Consider the following 24,806-nt stretch of genomic DNA (forward strand, 5'->3'; position numbering starts at 1 on the left):
CGCAGCTGCAAAAGCATTAGCGTACAGATCTCAATCAGGCGCACTGTTAGCAGTGTACTATAAAGACGAGGCACTATAAACAGCATTACACAATGCCAGTCTGATTATTACTTTTTAGGGGGTTACCAGCTTTTTATTTATTATTTATGATTTTTTTTTGTGTGTGTGTGAAACCAAGCATCAATAACAGAAAAAACTCATATATATATATATAAATATATATATATATATATATATATATATATATATATATATATATATATGTGTGTCTTGTCATCACCCATAATGAGCATTCCCCCTTGTCACGTCAACCACTAGCGTGTGAGCAAAAGCAGGGTAGGTCAGTAATTTCACTATTACATGTAAAGCAGAAAACCTCTCTGACCAGCAATAGGTTCAAAAAGAACATAGGGTGGGGGGGGCGCATAAATGCTTACAGAGGCTTACTGGCTCGGATGGCAGGATGCCATCTATACTTGCCAGGGCCGCTTGCATTCATTTGCCCCCCAGCCTGAAAGTTGCCAGCCAGCCCCTGCATATTTCTATAGCTACTGTATCTCTGTCTACAGATCGATCTATCTATCTATCCCTGTGTGTTTCGTACGGTACATGCAAACACTACGCTGCTACATTTGCAGCCTGTGTTCCATCCATCCTCCTGGCGGAGGCGGAGCAGCATGTACACGTATGTACACGCCCACCAATCTCCAAATTACAATTGGATAACCATAGAAATGGACGGATCTTAGCGAAAATCCTTCAGCACCCTGACGCCACCTCCCTCCGCTCGCGATTGGCTAGGCGCGGACGCGCGCAGCCCTATACACATGAACGCGCCGCTTGTTAGAAGGGGAGCTGTTCTCAGCAGCAGGTGCTGAGTACGGAGAGAGGGAGGGTGGGAGAGCCGAGGAGAAGGGAGGGAGAAAAGAAGAGGGAGGGAGAGAGAGAAAAGACAGAGACGGGAGAAAGAGGGGGAAAAGAGAGAGCGAGGCAGAGAGAAGCAGCCTGCATTTACCTAAAGGATAGGATCCCTGGTACCTACCCTGCAAGACTGGTCCTCAGCAGCAGGTAAGTCCAGCCTTACTATTTCACTCTGCTCTTCTGTTTGCTGCTAGTGCAAATACACGATGATACTGTATATGTTTGAGATATTTGGGGTGCTTTGTTCCTGCAGCATCAGGTTGTGATGGGGTCTGTTCAGATGCTTGGGCAGGTACCCCTTAATGCTATCACCCCTTTATTCCACAGCCCATGCTTGTGTGTATTGCATCTGCTGTCTCCAATACAACCTCAGATCATAGCAGCACCCATGCCTTACAATGAGACTGACATTTCTCCAGCAATCCCTCTCTTTCCCATTGCATGGAGATGATGAGTATGTGATCTGGTGATCATGGATCTCAGTGTTGAGCTTATCAGTAGATCACATCCGCTGTGTGGCTCCCTCTCTCTCAGGATTCAATGCTTTCATCTACTCAGCGATGTGATTTGGGGGAGAGACAGATGGTGAGTGCGGGATCTGCCTAGGAACATGAATCTAGGAATGAGAAATGCCCCAGAGGCCAGAAAACATGCTTTGTGTTAGAATAGACATATATGAAAGTGTTATCTTCTCACCCCTATTCATTTTGTATTTACTTTTAGAGAATCGCTGTGTTATACAGAAATATCCATGTTAGCAAACGAAACACTACGCCTAAGAGAAATGGCAATCCGGGATTACTGACTCCAAAAGCTTGGTCTCTTGTTAAACTACTGATGTCAAATTTTTGTTTCAATTTGGTCAGATTACTGTCGTTTTTTCCATGCCATAGAACACATCACCCCAGTCAAATCAATCATTCCCATAATTTTACTCAATCCATCTAACTATATTTTTGGACTTGAAATGGTTAATTTTGTACTTACCTATATAAACACACACATAACACAGCCCTGGTGCTGACCTCTACCATGGTCTATATTTCTTTGCCTTGTTACCTTTAATCTTTGTTTTCTAATTCTCTCATTCTCCCTATAATTGGGATAACTGTGGTCAGTCTCCTATGCTTTCTGCTACTCTAGTATGAAGGATGGGAGTGGTTGTATAGCGCAGTTTATATATCTCTTTTTTTTTTTAATGCTTGAAGTCTGATAGACTTGGCTGTTGGTGCATTGCACTGTATATTTTCCATATTTACACACATACACCTGTTTACCTCCAGACGGATCAAGCGGGCCTTTCAGATAAGGTCCCCAAACACCACCATTACAGTCCAGGTTGTAAGGATATCCATACTTGAGTCCAGGTAGTTAAAAATCAAATTGACTGAGGTACTAATTAAGTCACCTGCGCTCAAGCATGGATATTCTTAAAATCTGGAATGTCATGGCGAAGACAGCATAATGTAAAAAACCCAGAAACTACTTTATAGCTCACAGGATTCAGGCATGATATAATACGCCTGAAGTTTAGTGGGAGAAAGATTCCTCAGGAAGAACAGGTGGATGATACAGTACAGACAGAGGAAGAGGATCTCACACTAGCATTTTATTTAGCCCGTTAAAATGTCTGTTTTGGGAACAATCTCCGGGATAATTCTGTAGGTGCTGGTACGTGTTCAGTAGAACATTTCATTGTCCGATCGTCTGTAACAGATTGTGTCAAATTTGAATTTATTTAACAAAAGATAAGGTTATAAACTCCAAAGCATCTTTCGGTTCTGAGATGTTACTTCAGGCAGGGAAAATGGAACATTTACTAAGCAACAGTTTTCTGCTGTCACATTTCCAGTTACTAAAAGTTCAACGATTAAACTTGTTTTTTTTTTCTTTGTTTTTGTTTAACATTTTTCTGTGCATTTTTAAAATTCTCCCCAATTTTTTTTTTTTTGTGTGGCTGTAATTTAATGAGAGGTACCTGTGGTACTGATAGCACATGATTAAAAATTACTTTTTTCCTTTGCTTTCCTGATGTGCAATGTATTTTCAGGTAGGCAGCGTTCAGTTGTTGCCAACAGCCATTTATGGCCCTCATTCAGAGCCGCTCGTTAGCGGCAGTACGCTCGTTCCGAGCGATGTTTGCACATCTGCGCATGCGTACGGTTTTTAGTACGCATGCGCGAACCAGTCAGTGCGGCCGAAAATCGTTGGTACGCAATATAGCGAGGGCCTGCTATTTTGAGTGACAGAATGAGGCGTATGTGGGTGGTAACAGGGGAAGGTGCTTGAAAATGGGGAGTGGAGATCCGAACGCAGGCGTGCTTAAAGGTCAAAACGGGCGTTTTATGGGTGTGTATATTTAAAACAGCAGCGTCATTGACTACGTCACTGGGTTATTTTATAGCCAGAACTGCTCGCAAATTTGTGGTAGCAAACACCAACCACAAGAATAGCGAGCAGTTCATACGCTGGTCGATGTACTCGATTAATCTAATAAATAGCGGACATGACGTATGGTGCGAGCGGCCAGGGGGCGTTTTTAACAAATAAACGAGCGTATGTTTTGCTCGCTCGTTCAGACTTAGAGGTGTGAACAGACTGCAATGTGCGTACGGATCATTTGAATAGCCACCCCTTGTTTTTAAACGAACGACCACAAATAGCGAACGGCTCTGAATCAGGCCCTATGTTTCCTGTTGTTTGGTGGCACAAGTTGGTCTGATCTGCAGAGATCTGTACATCTCTGTATGCTCCTGATATGGAATCAAATATGTTTCTACTGTGTGCTATTGGGTGTAATCCTGTCACATCGCCTGTCGGCAAGATGAGAGGCGGTTGGCTTCACATGGCAGCTTCTACTGAGGGTGAGTGAGGATTTAACTCCTCTGAGACAAGAAATTAATCTTCAAGTCCATGCAATAAGGCATCCTTTTAATCCTTTAATTCAGTGATTTTCAACTCACGACACAATGAACAAGATGCTCAAATTGACAAGGCACACCATCAGTTTTTATTTAAGGAGAGGAGGTTTAATCTTTAAAAAAAAATTATATCTATATATATATATATATATATATATATATATATATAGTAATTGTGTTATTTTTATGGATCATTTAGTGTTGTTGTTGTTGATTTGTATTATTTTGATAAATGAAAATAGATATTATTGTTATATGTACTTAAAGAAAAAAGAGTAGAAATACAACCTGAGTTTGGTGACATCTCATCAGATCTCCTACACACCGGCGGATGGTTGACGAGCATACCCACAATCCTTCACCAACATTTGAAGCCATCTTTCTCTTACAATGACTCCTATTTGGTTGAAGAAGACACAAAGGAGAGTTCTAGTTCCGGACCTTACCCTCCCCCCCCCCCCTCCCAGCAGTGCACATGTCTTGGTCCAGCAAGAGCTTACAGGCTCACTCACCTTGACTGCCCATTCGTGGAGCTGACACAGGCGCGGGATAGTGAAAACCTTGCCCCGCTGTCTCTCTGCAGAGAACAGGAGGTGGGCTGGGAAAAAAACTCCTCCAGTGTCAGCTCCACGGAACCGGCTACAATGGGGCACACTCGTGGCGCACCAGTAATGAAGGATAACCTCCATATATGTTGCCTGACGTGGGAAACAGCAAAACATTTCAGAAGTTGTAGATAATATATCTAATATGTTTGCTATATTTTCACTAGATGTACTGTTTTATTATATTCTGTTGTGGTGTAAATTATAAGGATATTAGAAACCACAAAGGAATCTTGATGCCATAAGAAGGTGCATGGCCACAAGCTTGAGCGGAATATTTACTAAAGTGCAGGTTTGTAGAAGTAGGGTTGTTGCCCATAGCAACCAATCAGATTCTACTTATCCTTTATCTAGCACATTCTAGAAGATGATAGCTAGAATCTGACCAGTTGCTATGGGCAACATCTCTACTTCTAAAAACCCCGCACTTTAGTAAATTTCCCCTGAGTGTTTTTTTTTGTGTGAAGCGTTTGGAATTATAAGAAATGTAACTAATTATGTGTTTCTACTACACATTGAAATAATATCATCCATAGCCAGTTGTAAGTGTTTATAACACTGCTCAGTTCTGATACAATTTACAGGAATGAATACATATATTTTATAACTTGTAAATTGTATCAAAGTATAATGAGTGCTGCTAATATAAGCGTAAATAAAACTCTTATAAATATTTATATAAATGGTGGGTTATGATGCCATTACTTGAGTGTTCATTAGGGAAATCTATGTACTACCAGGAATAATGCGCCCCCTGCTGTATACTAATATATACGTTTCCTCAGAGTGCTGAGTATAAAAGTATTCAGCTTGCAGCCTTTTGCTTCTATATGTGGTCAGGGGGCTCTTGGTGACTTCTAATATGTTTACAAATGACAGCAAGACATTCAGTACATTATCCTGTATACTGGGCCTGATTCACAGTTGTACAATGTATCACAGCCGCTGCATCTTTGTCCGCAGCCCCTGTGCTACAATAGTCAAAAGTTGCAGGAGGCATCTTAAGTAATAAGATGCCCCCTGAAAGTTTCACTGATCCGATGCTGCATCCACCATTGGATCGTCTGCGTGACCATCGGTTATCCATGTACTCTCAGGTTACTCAGAGTGGGCGTGTATTTCACGCTGTCGGGGCCAGAGAAGCTGCGTCCAAGGATGCAGCCACTGGCTTCGGCGTGCCCAGGAAACAAGGCCGATGCGCCCCCATTTTCTGGGATTCTGCCTGACACCGCCCCTTTCACACCCCCAAGATTTGTCAATCTTGTACACGATCTGGCGGCATATCTACAGCGTTCATGCCTTTACGATATGTCGTTTGGATCCACATACGATGCTTGTAGGCATGGATCAGAGAGATCCGTGCTGCAAGTATCTAGACACAGATGCAAGGACGGAACTCCTTCGGTGCATATGTGTCTAGAAAATTAATAACCTGTGAAAAAAAAAGAAGGCATGCCCCCCCAAAAAAGAGCAACCAGCCCATGGCTTTAGTGGCCCAGTGCTGGTTGTGCAAAATATGGGGGCAAACGATGTAGGGGTCCCTTGTATTTTGCGCAACCATCACTGGGCTCTGAGGCGTTCCTGGTTCTGGAAATACAGGGGAAAAATATTAGGGTCCCCCTGTATTTAAAAGAACCAGCACCGAACTTTTTCTAGCGGGGGGCTAATGCCACAGCCAGGGGAACCCTATCACCGGGTCCCCCGGCCGAAGCATTAAACCTGACCGCTAGTCAGTTCAGGCCCAGTAAAGAGGTCCCCCTCTCCAGGGTACCCCAGGCCTAGACTGATAGCCCGGGGCTATCCCTGGCACCCCTGGGCAGTGGGTGCTGGGTTGATTATGTAGTGTAGTGCATTTGAAAGTGTTGGAAATATTGTCTTTTGCTGTGGAACTGCAGGTTCATCCAACAACAATGTTTATCAAATTAGCTAAAATTGAGGTCTGGTATATTTTGTCGACATACATTATGTCGACATGGTCATAATATCAACATGCTTGCTATGTCTACAATGACCACGTTGAAATGTGTAATGTCGATACTGACGAAATGCCGACATGAATAGAATGTTTACAAACGTCTCTGCTGGTCTAGTGGTGACTTAGCTTGTATGGCGGGTCCGGCGGCTCCAGGGATGTCTTCTGGGTCTGGTGGTCGGCTGATGATGGCTTCTGGTGGATGCAGAGACACTTGCGGCTAATCCCTAACTCTCCCCCTAGTGCCTAACACTTACCCTCCCCTTCCATAGCCGAACCCTCTGTGTAGAATGTAGGCGTTTCACATGTCGACATTTCACATTTCGACATTGTGAGTATGTTGACGTTCTGCACATGCCGACATGTTCGATGTCGATATTTTAACAATGCCAACATCATATTTGTCAACGTTGCGATCATTACATCCCAAAAATAGTATGAGCTGCATTATGAGCTGCATTTTAACCACAAGTGGAGATCTGGAATTGGATAACCATGCTAGGTCAGAAACACACAACTCCCAGCCGAGGGATCTGTCCTGTAGATACGATTGAAACTGCATTGTCCCGATCAACCCGACAGCGGGGATACATGTCCCATTGACTAGGTGAACGGATGCGACATGCATCGGCTACTGATATGTGCGTCAGTGATTGGAAGGGACCATAGTGGAATAGGGTGCAGTCTAGCATATGTAATAGGCACGTGTCCTGGAGTCCGGCCATGCCTCCTCCCTGGTGTGGACACGCCCCTTCGCTGACATATCCACTCCCCCTATCCCAATCCTATTACTTCAGTGTCAGGAAGTAAGGAATTTATATACTTGGCAGAGTCTGTATGCGATCAGGAAGCCGGCGGTGTAAATGCCGACTGTCAAATCCCGGCATGGGACTAATGATAGGTGTCGAAATCCCGACAGCTATCATTATCCACTTGCCGAAATCCTGACGCCCGGTATTCCGGACGAAGAACCCCTAGGTTTAGGGGCTGCTTGGGGGACTTGGGGTTAGGCACCCCCTAGGAGGGTTAGCGGTAGGGGGGTTAAGGTTAGGCACCCCTGGGGGGAGGTTAGGGTTAGGCACTAGGGGGGAGGTTAGGGTTAGGCACCCCTAAGGGATGTTTATGGTTAGGGGGGGGGGGGAGAAGGTTAGGGATAGTGTAGTTACTTATCTTGCTGGGCTCTTCACTCTTCTGTCTTCCGGCGTTGGTATTACATCCACCTGCGCTCACGTCCGGCGTTATTTCATACTGTTTTCAGCAGAGTCATAGCTGACACACATGAAAAGAAAAATATATTAATGTATCAATATTGTTGCCACGCCTCTGAAAATCACCCCACTGCCCATAACCCCTTTGATATATATAAAACAGTGCAACTTCCTACAATCAAATATAATACAAGGTATGCTTGGAAGAAACCGGGGAGGGATTTGTTCTTTGGATTGAGCTTTAAATGGAATTTGCAGACTCCGACTTCAGTCAGAATTGCCTGTCTCTGATCATTAGAGAGCCGATGAAGAGAAAGAAAAGAGGGATGGAGAGAGAGAGAAGCTGTTCACATACTTTAAGCTGGGTACACACTGGGCGATATATCGGCCATCCAGACGGACGGTCAATACATTGCAAGCATGTCGACGTTGTTCACAGACATATCACATTGGCTGTGCAGCACAACCAATGGCTGATATATCTGCAGATATATCTGTGTATCTGGCTGTGTGTCTGTCGGACGACCTGTGCACTTGCTACAGGGACTGATGTCAGAGCCCACCCAGCTGTGACTTCAGGACGACATGCCAAGCAATCGGTAAATGTGTATACTTACCCAAATCAGCTGCTCGGTCGGCATGACGGCCAGTCGGCCATCAAGTCGACCTGGTGTATATACGGGGCTTAAGAGACGTACATCTAAATCCGAAGCTAGCTCTTCCCAAGATAACGTTATTATACTAACATATGTAGGACACTCTCAGCTTTAGGGAAATATGATTCTTTCAGTCTGATTTAGAAAACAGACACTTTAATAAAAAACAGATTATTGAGAAAAAATGTCTCAAGTCAAAATATACTGCAAGCAGGACACAAAATACTGATGGAGGCAAAAGCTTTACTTCAGCTTATGACATGTAATGTACTCTTTGTAGTTGCCATGGATGTCACTGGTCAAGAAGGTCAAAGCTTCAGGATCAGCTCACTAGGAAGCAGGAACTGATGACATCACTGAAACACCATGAGTCATATTCAGAAAGCACTAGATCTTAGTAAATTAATAGGTTGTATTCTCAGGAATATTGTGGTAGTCCTAAAAAGGTGGATGCCTCCACTGTGACACATTAATTAGCCCTATGCTGATATAATACATTTGATGCTGATACCATACATTTGAATATTTTAATGAAAGCGTTCACGTGTTTTACCATGTCTAGTCACCTCTCTGTGTTTGTGGCACACACATGGACTTTCTGTGAGCTAAGGGTTGATCACCCTGGTTGACTGCAAAGGCTGTGGCATCCTCCTTATTGGCTTGCTCTAATAATTCCACGTGCACACATTCCTTATGTCCCGATTTAGTTAGACCAATTTGAAAACTCAAAGAGCCAAATGTAATAGGGCGAGAGCTTAGAAAACGTGAGAGTTTAGCAGTAAGCTCTCACACTGGTCTAGTTTTATCTTCAAAATGGGAAAACATCTGGATGAGAGTTTAAAGGCACACGTCCACTTGCCGATTTTCTATGAGCGATTGAACGATATTGTTAAACCACTCATGAATCGTGCATGAATTGTGGCACATTAATGTTGGAAATAACCAGCGATGCGCGCTCCCGCTGGTCGTTACCGACATCAATCATCGGCCGAACATGCTGGTCAACCTAACGATAACGTCAGGTTGAGCATGTTAGGTGATGATTGATGAGCCTGCACTGAACGACTGCTCGTTCAGTGCAGGCTCATCACAGACTGACAAAAAACTGCAAGATTACAATTTCGTAATTATACACTCGTTTTTTGGTCTGCTAGTGGATGGGCGGCATTACACTGGCCGAGTTTAAAAAGTGTGAGAGTTTACTGCTAACTTCTCACATTTTCTAATCTCTCACCCTATTCCGTTTGGCCCCTAAAGTTGAGTCTTATGTACTTGTGTAAATCTGCTCATCCTGGCTGGTGTTTTTAATTTGGGACAAACTCAAAAAGGTCTGATTTATACTTAGAAATCACAACTGGAAATCAGGTTCCACATTGGCATTATAATGATGTCAGAAGTAACTGGGTTAATAAAAAAAAGCGAGGATGCTTCCAATGAGGAGAATGTGTGAATTATCAGCATCCTTTATCAAAATATACAAGAGGAGCTGTTAATATGACCTTAATGTAACAGGGGTCTATTTATCTTCTGCAGCTCGGTGATTAACTTAAATTAAAATTCATCATCTCTGACACATGTACAGTACATTTTAGTTCCTATTCTGCTGAATCAAATGGTATTTACTCTGAACCTGTATTACTAAGAAGCTAGTAAAAACACTGATCTTTAAAGATGTGCTATCGATTACTAATTTTGCACTCATTTCCTATTCATTATACCTATCACTCCAGATGTATTAAATTGAAACACCCAGGGATTACTTAGAGGCCTTTCCCTATGGCCTAAATCTTCATCTCTCTCAGAGCCTTGGAGGGGTTTGGTGGACTGGGGACCAGGTGGCCCTATAACTCCTCCTATTTTGATGACAAAGACCCATAAAAGTCCACCACACCTCTAAAACCATTGGGATTGTGACACGTGTTACGTGACATATGTATGGCCCCAGACTTCAGCTGGAAATTGGAAAAGTGTCCTAACTCTCTTTTTTTGATCTTTCCTGCAGTAAAAATCAAAAGAGCAATAAAAGGCCTACTGATCTCGTGGCTTGACTACGCCCTGGTGAAGTTTGCCCCCATAAGATTAATCATAATTGTAGCAGTGCATTTTGCCTCCTGTTATGCTCTGATTGTACAGATTTCCAGAGATTATTCTGACAATTTTGACCAAATTGTCTGTGTTTTTTTCCATGACTCATTGCTGGATTGTTATAGAATCGTCCTCCAAACCACTGGAGAGTAAACATCTGACAAATGTGATTCCTTAGTAAATGTACCCACTGTTCTTTGTTGTATGTTTACTGGTCAATAAATTAAGTGTTATTTATAGGAAAAGTTCATGTGTATGGTGCCACAGCAGTAGTGAGATGCTATCAAACTTGTCTACCGTCCCGAAATGGCCGGGAGGCTCCTGAAAATTGGGTGGCGCTACCAGCTGCCCACAAAAGAGGGCATGTCTTCCGTTACAGCCGCCATGCTTCTCCCCATTCCCTCCCCTCTCTAGCAGCCACCGACTTACCAAGTGAAAGTGGGCTGTCCAGGAGAGGCCAATGACTCAAGTCACGCTGAATCGCGTCATCGTGGCCCCGTCCTCTGCTTCACAATGCCTGTAATCTCGTCATTGTGCAATGGGTACGGGGCCACGCAGACGCAATCGTGCGATCATGCCCCCTGCCCATGCCCCTAATACCAGATAACGTCCCCGGCCATGGCAGTAGTTGTAGAATCACACCTGAGCAATGCGTGCGACTAGTTTCTCCATACAGGAGGTGTCTTGAAGCGGTTATTACCAACAAAGGCTTTTGTTAAAAGTATTAAATAATTTCAGTAAGTGTGTTCAATACTTTTTCCCTGTGTCATTTCACATTATTACACATAGTTTAATTTATGGATATCTATGGTTTGATTTCTTGGCATGTGTGGATTGCATGGGTTGTTGCTGACATTTGGTGACATTTTCATTACAATAGCCCCATTACATATATATTTACTGAGAAAAATGTTGATGTGTGCAATACTTATTTTACCCACTGTACTCCCCGAATATCAATTTTCTAGGTCCAAGGGTTTTGTCTGGACGTTGATGAGTCAATGAGTCAGGACATTTGTTTTTATATATACAGATTACTGGTCATCTATGCCTGATCTGTGTAAAAGCCAAATACACCTGAGGATATTAATTGCAGAATTGGAGAGCAGCAATCTTTTTTCTTATATATGCCTATCACAGGGCCGTAACTCGGGGGAGGAAGGTGGGTACGTGCCCCAGGAGCAGAATTTAAGGGGTCGCATGTGCCGCTGAGGGGGACCGGGTGGCAGCAGGTGTGGATTTGAAGCTGTACACTCGCACCTGCTGCCAGCCGCCCGCATGCCTTGAGAGACACAACGCCGTCCTCCGCTGTCATTCTAATTATAATGTGGACGCTTGTGCGGCCGGACGCGAGCCAATCAGCAGTGGCTGCCAGTCCGTGAGCTCCGATTGGCTCGTGACCGGCACAACATTACAATGATTTCCAGTGGGCGACAGTGCTTTGTTTTTCTCAAGGAAGGGGCAAGCTGCAGGTGGCTGGCTGCGGGGCGGACGTGCGGCTTCAGATTTACACCTGCTGCGCTGCTGTCATAGGAAGGGGACGAGGTGAGAGTCTGAGAGGTGGGGGCCATAATGTTATAAGGGGCATGATATAATGTATAAGGGGCATTACTGCGCATGACATAATGTATAAGGGGCATTACTGCGCGTGACATAATGTATAAGGAGCATTACTGCGCGTGACATAATGTATAAGGGGCATACTGCGCGTGACATAATGTATAAGGGGCGTTACTGTGTGTGGCATAATGTATAAGGGGCATTACTGGGTGTGGCATAATGTATAAGGGGCATTACTGTGTGTGGCATAATGTATAAGGGGCATTACTGTCTGTGGCATAATGTATAAGGGACATTACTGTCTGTGGCATAATGTATAAGGGACATTACTGTGTGTGGCATAATGTATAAGGTGCATTACTGTGTGTGGAATTATGTATAAGGAGCATTACTGTGTGGCATAATGGTGCAAGGGGCATTACTGTACGTGATATAATGGGGGGGCGCCAAATTACTGCTTTGCCCCGGGTGACAAAACTCCTAGCTTCGGCCCTGCCTGTCGGCATATATATTAATGATACTGTGACAAGATTCACATATACCTGAGTAAATTCCAGCAGAAGTATATTTTCTCACCACAGGCAGATATACAGGTCAGTGCAGTGTTCACAGGCAAGATGTTACAGCAGGTACACAAAATCTTCCATACAGCAACACAGTTCTTTTAGTGGACCCTCCAGGTCCAGGGTCCCTAACACTAGTCACCCCCGTGCCTATAACCTGGACGACTAATTCACCGTCAGGATCATTGTGGATTTGCACTTACACAAGACAGATAACAGGTGCTGCTAATTAGCCTTTACTTGTGGCTTACAAGTGGTCCCAGGAAAACCCGGACTGGATCTCATTACCATGCTGTTTATTGCTCCATCTCTGCACAAACCTGCTGCTCCACATTAACTTCATGTGAAAGCATGCTGTCCCTGTCACAATACATTTCAATTACCATTATTTTTCTAGTACAAATGAGATGTGGGCAATTATGATCTTTAGCAATGTGGAGGGGACAAAGGGCATGCAGCCAAAGAGGTCTAGTGGAGCGATAAAGCTGAGCCAGCCTTATCCATCTCGACTGAAATTTATAACATTAGACATAATAGTTGAATCTCATAGATGGATATTTGGTGTTAATATTACAGCCTTTAATTTTTTTTTCCAATATGGACAGGTAAAAACTGACTATTTATGATTATGTGAATGGAGGCAGTGCAGTTAAAGCATACGTTAAAAAAAACGAAGGTGTCAATCCAATTACATTCGATTTACTCACGGATGAGAGTAATCGCAGCAACAGGCGTGCTTGATAGCAACCCAAACTCGCATAAAGGTGCTCGCAGCCCTGTAGGGCTCTGAGCAAAATTATGCGATTCAGGCTCGTGGCAGGCCGAGACGGGTGCGAGATGCTGTGCCGTTGCCAGTGTTTTAGCGCCGTTGAAACTGCAACGCGCACCCTTCATGTGGAGATTGATTGACCCCTATGTATTAATTTTATATGTTATAGATATTCTGCTGTCCCATATTTAAATATATTGTCTCTGAAAAACCTTAGATGCAATGTTGCAGGGTATTGGGACCACTAACTAGGAGTTTGACCCTGTTCAAATCTTGAAATATCCTTATATAAAAGACAACATTTGGTAGAAGCCATACTAATTGTGTAAGATCTGCTCCATCTCCTCAATGCACGCGCAATGGAAATTTGGTTGCGCGCCCCAACAGCTTCCACAGCGAGGGAGGGGGGGACGGACCTAGAAGAGGAGAATCGGCTGCCGGGAATGGGGTAAGTCGGAGGGGTGGGGTGGAGCGCCAGAGGAGGTGGTGGTGGAGCAATGAGCAACAGGATTTTTTTGGCCAGAACAGAAGAGAGGGGGCGGGTCAGACAGAGTGGAGGGTGTGATGGGGCAGAGCTGGGGGCAGGGACTGAAGTGACCCAGCATATACCGGGTCCAGTGAACTAGTAACATATATTTGAGAATTGCTTGCATTGGCATAGATTGCGTAGATGGTGACACTTTTTGTACTTTCTGTCATACATTTGTATGCAATAGGCATATAAGGTATAGTTAAGTTAAGTGTTGTACGCACATGACACCCTCAGTCGATAGAAGGTTTAAGGCCCATGCAACTGCAAAAAAAAGTTTAAGCAGGAATTTAAATGATGAGAAAATTCACCACGTGAATTCAATATTTAGAGTTGGAAAAACTAAAGGAGATTGTCCTAGGAAATAGAGACATATGTATAGGAGCTCCTATCACATTACAGCCTCCTTCGCGCCTAGACAGTTCTCACCCTGGGACCTGACAGTGTTGCTGCTCTCATCAGCTAATTCACTGTCTACAAAGAATATCAGAGCTTTACGCTGTTATTGGTTACAGTTTGTACAGTAAACTCAATCTTTTGTGGCCTCCTGACGCCTATAATGAACTCCAACTGGCTGCAGTTCACTATAGAATTGCACACACAGCTCTGTAACCACTGGTAATGGTGAGATTACTCTCTGTCTGCAACCAGCCACAGGGGTCTATTGAAGTTAATAAGCCTTAACTCCGGCAAAAACAGTTTGTAGAATCTATGGTATTTGCCTAGCAAAGCCGGCCAACTGGTAAAAACTATCGCAAGCAATAGCTGTGACCGTGTGCAATCTGCCATGTCTCCACATGGGGAAGCTTATCATCTATACCAACATATAACATCTATCATGTATACCAGCATATACCATCTATCATGTATACCAGCATATAACATCTATCATGTATACCAGCATATAACATCTATCATGTATATCAGCATATAACATCTATCATGTATACCAGCATATAACATCTATCATGTATATCAGCATATAACATCTATCATGTATACCAGCATATACCATCTATCATGTATACCAGCATATACCATCTATCATCTATACCAACATATAACATCTATCATGTATACCAGCATATACCATCTATCATCTATACCAGCATATAACATCTATCATGTATACCAGCATATACCATCTATCATGTATATCAGCATATAACATCTATCATGTATACCAGCATATACCATCTATCATGTATACCAGCATATACCATCTATCATCTATACCAACATATAACATCTATCATGTATACCAGCATATACCATCTATCATCTATACCAACATATAACATCTATCATGTATACCAGCATATAACATCTATCATGTATATCAGCATATACCATCTATCATCTATACCAACATATAACATCTATCATGTATACCAGCATATACCATCTATCATCTATACCAATATATAACATCTATCATGTATACCAGCATATACCATCTATCATCTATACCAACATATAACATCTATCATGTATACCAGCATATACCATCTATCATCTATACCAACATATAACATCTATCATGTATACCAGCATATACCATCTATCATCTATACCAACATATAACATCTATCATGTATACCAGCATATACCATCTATCATCTATACCAGCATATACCATCTATCATGTATACCAGCATATACCATCTATCATCTATACCAGCATATAACATCTATCATGTATACCAGCATATACCATCTATCTATACCAGCATATAACATCTATCATGTATATCAGCATATAACATCTATCATGTATACCAGCATATACCATCTATCTATACCAGCATATAACATCTATCATGTATATCAGCATATAACATCTATCATGTATACCAGCATATAACATCTATCATGTATACCAGCATATAACATCTATCATGTATACCAGCATATAACATCTATCATGTATACCAGCATATAACATCTATCATCTATACCAGCATATAACATCTATCATGTATATCAGCATATAACACCTATCATCTATACCAGCATATAACACCTGTCATGTATACCAGCATATAATACCTGTCATGCAAAGCAGCCATACTCTGCTCTCAATTCACTGACGGTGTCAGACGTCAATCGAAAAAAAAATATTCTTAAAATTAAGCATTTTTTTCCCGTTTTTATTTTACTTTCATTTTTGTAGACTAACCCCCCCTCCCCCTCCCCATTGATGGAGTGCGACCTGTGAGGGGCTCCATTCATCAGATTACCTTGTGTGCTTCACTAGATGGCACCATGCCAGTTGGCCAATACGGTACTAAAGTCTTACATTTTTTTTTATTTTTTAAAATCACTGAATAGCGTTTGTATGCATTTATATATAGCACTGTAGCTGTTTGTAGGATTGGACAGTAGAAAAAGTGATTGCAAATTACTAACAGAATACAAGATATATATATTACTCTGACAGCTGGAAAATTGTCTGATTGTCAAAATACATTAGATAATGATCCTAATTAGCCCCCAGAACCGTTTAAAAAAAAAAAAACATGTAATTTGTTCAGCTCAATTTAGTCTATGAAGTAGGACAATGGCCCGAGGTCTTGCCTGTATGTCAGTATCCCTAGCTTTGTGTAAGCGTATGGTGATTTAATGTAGTGTGTACAGTTTATATGCTTTTAAGAGATGTGAGTAACCTGGAGCAATTTGCAGTGTGGACAGAATGAGTTCAGCCTGACTCAGTGGGGATTATTAAATATGGGATGGTAGGACTTGATGTATTTATGTATCCTTACAGCTTTAATTTCCATAAGCCTGATATAGAAATGAACGCAAAGATGTTCCATTTGCATATGGGTAAAGATGCATTAGCAGACTTGCGGTTTCCATATCTGTATACTGAGTTGTTGAGCTGTATGCATTTTAAAATATGTGCAACCTTAAATATAGAGTATGGAAAATATACAACAGTAACTCCAACATTTGTAACAGGTTAATGTAGGTGCTCAATTTACATTGCATAGCTAACGTATTTCAAGGTCTATATGACTCAAAATATGACCCATATGAAGGGGCATGCTTAACTTGTATCTTCACTCGCAGACCCTCCTACATGACCCCTTCCATCCATCACAAATTGCTCGGCTCCTGGGCTTCCTTCTTAATTGATGATTGCAGCCACCTGTGGTGAAGCACCTGTCTCATCTTTTACGTAGATCAACACAGGTGGCTGCAATCATCAATTAGGTGGGAAGTCCAGGAGCAGAGCATTTTGTACCCGGTGGAATGGGTCATGTTGGAGGGTAGGCACGCCCTTAGGGCTATTTCACACTTGCCGGTTTTGGCCGGTAAAAAGAGCAGGCAGAAGCGGATGGTTTTTTCAGGCACTCCGTGCCTTTCACATGGAACGGCTTTGAGACATTTTTAATGTGTTTTTTTCCCCTTCTTCTACTGGGCATACGCAGCAGCTGCAGTACAAGCCGGCCGGTGTGTGTGTAAGGAAACATTGAACATTGCTTCCTATACTCCACTGTCTTGTTTGGACGGCACGGACACGGCACGGCAGCCATCCTGCTCAGTGGATACTCCCGGCTGTTCCACAGCGACCGTGCCGTGCCGTGTGAAAGAACTCACCTGCTTCCATGTATTATTAAATTAAACACCCGGCAAAGAAACGACCGTTTTTTTGCCGGACGGGGAAAACCGGCATGTGTGAAATAGGCCTTAAGCTGGCCACACATCTAAAGATTATCTGTCCAACCAGCCAACTAGTTGATTGGTTGGAATGAAAATCTGGTAACGTATGGGAGTAAATAATGATCAGCAATTTGCTCCTAAATGCCATAAAACAGATGAAAATGGTCGGTCAGACAAGTTTGTTAAATGTTTCATCTAAACAATTTGTTCGAACAACAGTTTTGTCCATTTTCTGGCGTTTGGGAGCAAATTGCTGATTGTCATTTGCTTTCATTCTTTACCAGATTTTCATTCCAACCAATAAACTAGTTGGATGGTTTTAATGTAAGTTAGTCTAGTTCTCAAACTCAGTCCTCAGGACCCCAAACAGTGCATGTTTTCCAGGTCTCACAGAATCGCAAGTGAAATAATTAGTTCCACCTGTGGAACTTTTAACATGTGTCAGTGAGTAATGACTACACCTGTGCACCTGCTGGGTGACCTGCAAAACGTGAACTGTGTGGGATCCTGAGGACCGAGTTTGAGAACCACTGGTCTAGTGTGTGGCCAGCTTTACTGTGCTGCACGTCCTAACTATGTTGCACGCCCTTACTGTGCTGCACGTCCTAACTATGCTGTGCACCATTACTGTGCTGCACGTCCTAACTGAGCTGTCTTTGCACGTAGGTATAAGCTGCTATTAGACAAAAGTAGGCAGTTGTTTAGGGCAGTGGTTCTCAATCTCTGTCCTCAGGACCCCACACAGGTCACATTTTCCAGGTCACCCAGCAGGTGCACATGTGTACTCATTACTCACTGACACATTTTAAAAGATTCACAGGTGGAGCTAATTATTTCACTTGCGATTCTGTAAGGAGAGCTGGAAAACATGCACTGTTTGGGGTCCTGAGGACAGAGGGCCTGATTCAGACCTGCGAGCTGCCTCCGGCAGTGAGCGGGTCTGAATCAGGGCCATAGTTTGAGAACCTGTGTGGTCTAGGGCACTGATCGTCAGCACCAAATTAGTGACAGAGAGCCTGATTCAGAGCCGCTCGCAAAAAGTGTGCGCTCACTCTGAATCAGGGCGTGTGGTTTTTTTTTTGTTGCGGCCTCTTGGCCGCTCGCATAGCTGTGGGTTACCACCCTCAGCTTATGCGAGCGGCCATCATCATCGCGACCATCGGCTTGCGACGAGACCCTTGCGGTAGGGTTTCGTTGCCGCAAGCCCCAGTGGACTTCCTGCACTATTAGAGCAGGAAGTCCACCTACTGACATCACTAGTGATGTCAATAGGGCCGCCCACAAACGGCAGCCATTCCTGCAGGAACGCCTCCGTTTGCTCAGCCACTCCCCTTCCCCGCCTTCCAAACGGGGCAGCTGTCAATCAACATTGACAGCTGACCCTTTTGGATGCGAGCGCCGGAGCAAGTGCTTTTTGCGCTCGCTCCGGGGCTCGTTCACGCACAGTGCGCACGTCGCGCGTGCACACTGGGCCACCATCGACCCGCTTGCTAGCGGGTCTGAATCAGGCCCAGAATCTCTTTAATCCATTGCTTTCAAGGTCCCACGTGTATTTTAGTGCTATACATTGATAATTGCTATGAATAAAAAGCCAGCAGTGTCTTACATGGGTGTGGTACAAAATGTTGACATTCGGATTGGCAGTATGGACATTATGTCAACATGTGAAATGTCGATATTCACAATGTATACATTTTGAATGTCAACAGTTGGCATGATGATATAGCGTTTTCATGCATTTAAGCCCAAACTTTACCCTAGCCCTAATGAAGCCTATACCCAACACTAACATCAGCTGTCGACATTATAACACTGATGACATTTTGACCTATGACATAACATTCTTGTCGACATTCAGACCATGTTCACATCTAATGTTGACATTCTAAATTTTGTCACCTTGAATGTCGAAATATTTACTACATACCGTATAAAGGCACCCATACATAAGGCGTCCGATCCATCCATCGGAAACGCCGATCCGCCGGGCGGAAATGCTGACCGGCGGACATCGATGTTCCACAATCTGTCGCAGGATCGGTGAAACTCCACATGTTAAATTTCACCAATCGCGATCATTTTTGGATTGTGATCATCATATCTGTGAAATCCAACATGTTGGATTTCACCGATCCTGCAATGCCGGGTTGCAGGAACGCAGCAATCCATCGCTGATGTATGGGGGCCTTTACATGTGAAGTTGTTGGATGCTACCCAGTGTCAGTGATACGCTAGGCGCGTGGCACTTGATTATGATGTCATAGCCAAGCGACACTCTCCCACGGTGAAAAGCGGAGGAGGCCTCTTCCACAAGGTGAGGTCACAACAGCAATGCCCAAGGGAGAGGCACCACCTAGGGCTCCCGCAGGGCTGGCACCAGCCCTGCTTGCATGTTAATGCACCTAATTCTCTGAGATATATGTACAATTCTAATTATGGATGTGTGTTGCGCATAAGCACATGGCATCAAATTTCCCTCAAGAAGCATTTTAATGCAGGAGTGTCTGCTCACAGTTAGATTCTTGCTGTAATATGTATAGTACAAGGTAAAGATTTTGAGCAAATGTCTGACAGGATGCTCTATGGTCACAGCACAGGTTTACACATAACACTGTATTATCAGATAAGCTGAGCTGTACGTAATGGACATAGCAACCTGTGTCTTTTAGTTTCCTGCAGTAAAACCCGAGCACCATCATGGAGCAAGTCATGTGACCACATGCCACCCCTGGGCCATCTGTCTTCCTAGGCAATGCCAGCTGCTAATTCTCATCCTTCCACCTCCATATACTGGCAGATGCTTGTGCCTGGCAGGTAAAGGGAGAATTTGTTCCTTGCTGGGATAATATATAATTTTTATTTCAGTTCCGACCCTCCTTGTTCACATAAAATAATATATATTATAATAATGCATTTCACTGTCTGCTGAGGTTACCTATTCCATTGGCTGAAATAGAAGCAGGACAGACTTTAAACCACAATTATGTGAATCACAATAGAGTGACGTGTCTATTAGGGATTCGGTATGTATGACCTGCTACTACATGACCTCAAACCGGCGGATGAAATCCTGACTGAGATGAGTAACTACCCTAACCCTCCCCTCTCCCCCCCCCCCAACCCTAACCCTGCCTCTTAGGGGTGCCTAACCTTAACCTCCCCCCAGTGCCTAATCCTAACCCCCCCCTCCTTGCACCCTAAACCTAACCCTCCTGTGGGGGTGCCTAACCCTAACTTCCCCACAGTGGCGCATGACCCCCAACCCCACCTTCCCCTAGCCTAACCCTAACACTCCCGGGGGGGTGCCTGACCCTAAGTCCCCGCGGGTGTGCCTAGACCTAACCCTCCCCACCCCGCGGCTTTGAGCTCCTGACGCACTGCTTACCTACGTTCGGTATGTCGGGCGTCGGGATTTCGGCGTGGGGCTAATGATAGGCGTCGGTATTTAGACGCCTACCATTAGTCCTATGCCGGGATTTCAGTGTCGGGAAGACGGCGGTCGGCATTTCGACCGTCGACTTTCTGACTACATCCCGGCTATTAGTCATTCTCTGACTTCAAATTCACACTGAACAGGATTTTTTTTTTCTTTCATTTGCCTAAACTTTGATATAAATTCCCAGGGGTCTATGCTATGTACTAAGCCTTGGAGAGAGATAAAGTACCAACCAGTCAGCTCCTAACTGTCATTTTTCAAACAGCCTTTAGAGTGACAGTTAGGAGCTGATTGGTTGGTACTTTATCTCCCTCCAAGGCTTGGTACATCTCTCCTACAGAATGAAAATATTTTTCTAAATGTTCTGGAAGATGCATCTGTTAATAGATGTAAATACATGCACCACTGACAACTGTTCCTCACCTGATTCCCAGAGACAGTGCCAGATTTGTGAAAAGTTCTCCAAAAACCTTTGTGCCCCTGACAATGCCCCTATGTTTTAATGCCGCTCATGAGCCCAATGCTTTCTGTAACTTTCCGTATCTGGGTTTAAAAATGATCGGCTTGATTCACTACGGATCGCAACTGCGAATGCAACAGCGATTAGGCACGCAGTCTCACTGCGATAGTATGCTATTTAATTACGATTGCAATGCCGTCGTAGAACTACATAAGGACGACCACTTTACCTTACACACATCCGTAATGTTTAGCTAGACTGCGAAAACATCGGTACAATATAGTACCATCGCAGCCTCACGCACACTTGCACAAGCTCTGACCTTATTTAGAAATTGCTAACATCATCACACGCTATGAGTCATCAAGCTGTGTAAGGCATCGCAGTGGATAATTTATGCACACCCCTGCGACAGCGTTCAAACACACTGGCACGCCTGCGTTTCTCCGACCACCCCCCTGTCACTACCCCCAAATGGCACTTCCTGTCAATCACTCTGCGATGGGTCTGCGTAGCCACTGTGATCGCAGTCCCGATTGCAGTGGAGCGTTCGCACACTGCGACACGTACGCATGCGCAGTTTGTAACAATCTTCCGATTGCGTGCGTATTTGCAGTTGCAACCCTTGCTGAATCAGGCCCTATAATATGTATGACCATGTCATATATAGTGAGTTTATCATACATGACTATTTCGCTTCAGCTACAGTACTCATGTATCGGCCAGTTATGGTACCTCTGACAATGCAAGTTCCCCTGCGCACCTCTATTATGCCACAGTAAGGCCCCTTACACATTATGCCACAGTAAGGCCCCCTTACACATTAGGCCACAGTAAGGCCCCCTTACACATTATGCCACAGTAAGGCCCCTTACACATTATGCCACAGTAGGGCCCCTTACACATTATGCCACAGTAAGGCTCCCTTTACATTATGCCACAGTAAGGCCCCTTACATATTATGCCACATGAAAGCCCCTTTACATTATGCCACAGTAAGGCCCCCTTTACATTATGCCACAGTAATGCCCCATACACATTATGCCACATTAAGGCCACCTTTACATTATGCCACAGTAAGGCCCCTTACACATTATGCCACAGTAAGGCCCCTTACACATTATGCCACATTAAGGCCACCTTTACATTATGCCACAGTAAGGCCCCTTACACATTATGCCACAGTAAGGCCCCTTACACATTATGCCACAGTAAGGCCCCTAATACATTATGCCACAGTAAGGTCCCTTACATATTATGCCACATAAAAAGCCCCTTTACATTATACCACAGTAATGCCTCTTACACATTATGCCACATTAAGGCCACCTTTACATTATGCCACATTAAGGCCACCTTTACATTATGCCACAGTAATGCCCCTTACACATTATGCCACAGTAAGGCCCCTTACATATTATGCCACATGAAAGCCCCTTTACATTATGCCACAGTAAGGCCCCCTTTACATTATGCCACAGTAAGGCCCCCTTTACATTATGCCACAGTAATGCCCCTTACACATTATGCCACATTAAGGCCACCTTTACATTATGCCACAGTAGGGCCCCTTACACATTATGCCACAGTAAGGCCCCTTACACATTATGCCACAGTAAGGCCCCTTACACATTATGCCACAGTAAGGCCCCTTACACATTATGCCACAGTAAGGCCCCTAATACATTATGCCACAGTAAGGCCCCTTACACATTATGCCACAGTAAGGCCCCTTACACATTATGCCACAGTAAGGCCCCTTACACATTATGCCACAGTAAGGCCCCTTACACATTATGCCACAGTAAGGCCCCTTACACATTATGCCACAGTAAGGCCCCTTACACATTATGCCACAGTAAGGCCCCTTACACATTATGCCACAGTAAGGCCCCTTACACATTATGCCACAGTTAGGCCCCTTACACATTATGCCACAGTAAGGTCCCATATACATTATGCCACAGTAATGCCTCTTTTACATTAAGCCACACTAAGGCCCCATCTCACTTCTCTTACTTGTCAGGGCCATGTGGGTGAGCTCAGGGTGGCTCCGGACGGGGCTGCCACACACTGGGGAACTGTCAGTACTGCCATCATTGTAATGTGGCACCGCTCGCGAACCAACTGGAGCTCACGGACCGGCAGCCTCTGCTGATTGGCTGCCGGCCCGCGAGCACTGATCGGCTTGCGACCAGCATCACATTAGACTGACGGTGTCTCTGTGCTTCTCAGGGCTGGGATGTGGCTCCAATCCCACAAGAGCAGCAACCTAGCCTCCCGGCAGCCTTTCCCCGGCACCCCCTCAAGTCCAGCACCCGGGTCACATGCCCCCTTAGACACCCCCCCCCCTAGTTTCAGCCCTGCTCGTACAACTCATATATTTGAACTCATGTTTTTAACTACAGTATTTGTTTTGCATGCAAAGTACGCCACGCTATTAGGCCATACTTGTTTACCCTCCCAGAGTGGCCAGGGGACTCACGAAATTCGGGTGCACTCTCGCCCACCCGGAATGGTAGACAAGCCTCCCGGCCAGCTACCTAACCCCGGTGATGATACAATTCGCGCTGACTCACGTCATTTTGGCCCTGCCCCCTGCTTCACAATGCTAGTAATCTCGGCATGGTGTAGCAGGGGCAGGTCCCCCATAAGGCATAATGTGCCTGCCATGCCCCCTTATGCCGCCCATGCCCCCCCTTAGCTATGCCGACCTGGCTGCTCTTTTCCAGAGGGGACAGTCAGAATGTCAGCAAGCATGTATTAGCCTTAAAAAGGACTCAGAAAAATAACATGAAATATAGCAGATACAACTTTCCATCTCATATATATATATATAATAATATAATATATATAATATAAAATAAATACACAATGTCTAAAACACGCACATAAAAACATAATATGTGCATAAGCAATGAAGAAAGCACCGATCAGCATCAGCAGTACATCCACAAATAGCCAGTCACATGTAGTTCATTGATGCTAGCGACGTCATAGTGTGTTTGCGTCTGCCCCCACACACCTGAAGATAATTCAGCTTGGACTCTCCGCGCCGTGCTGCTCACAATCACGCAAACATGCCCACGTTGTACTCAGCTTAGTGCATTTATAGTTAATATATTGTAATAAAGCATCTTCAGGCAAAAAAAGGAACACAAGTGCTGTCACATGACCTGGCTAAGACATAGCCACAATATAACGCGTTTTTATACCGATCTTGGGACTCCCCGTTAGTTTCGTATATCTTTTTTCAGCAGGGGGTTAATTATTCCTTTTAATACAGTGGTTTTAATTTGAAACTAAAAATAACTACTTTTAACTACTATACTTTTTTATTCAGTTGTCTTATCCCTGCTGTGTTATTATATGATCTGTTCTGAGTATTATATAATATCGTTGAATTTAAGATGCAATTTTTAACTTAAACTTGCTGAATGGTTTGTTGGAAATTT

General features: G+C 43.9%; 1 protein-coding gene across 2 annotated transcripts in view; it reads left to right on the forward strand.

Annotated features, from left to right (window-relative positions):
* The first annotated feature begins 948 nt into the window (after nt 1–948).
* SMPD3 (sphingomyelin phosphodiesterase 3) overlaps nt 949–24,806 on the forward strand; it is a 203,076-nt gene continuing 179,218 nt past the window's right edge. For both annotated transcript variants that reach the window (XM_088458332.1, XM_088458334.1), the window contains exon 1: nt 949–1,068. The gene's annotated coding sequence lies outside the window, so the exon portion shown is untranslated. The remainder of the gene's footprint in view (nt 1,069–24,806) is intronic.

The sequence above is a fragment of the Taudactylus pleione genome, unplaced genomic scaffold, assembly GCF_031769625.1.
Source record: "Taudactylus pleione unplaced genomic scaffold, aTauple2 ptg000828l, whole genome shotgun sequence".
In the NCBI taxonomy this organism is placed as follows: Eukaryota; Metazoa; Chordata; class Amphibia; order Anura; family Myobatrachidae; genus Taudactylus; species Taudactylus pleione.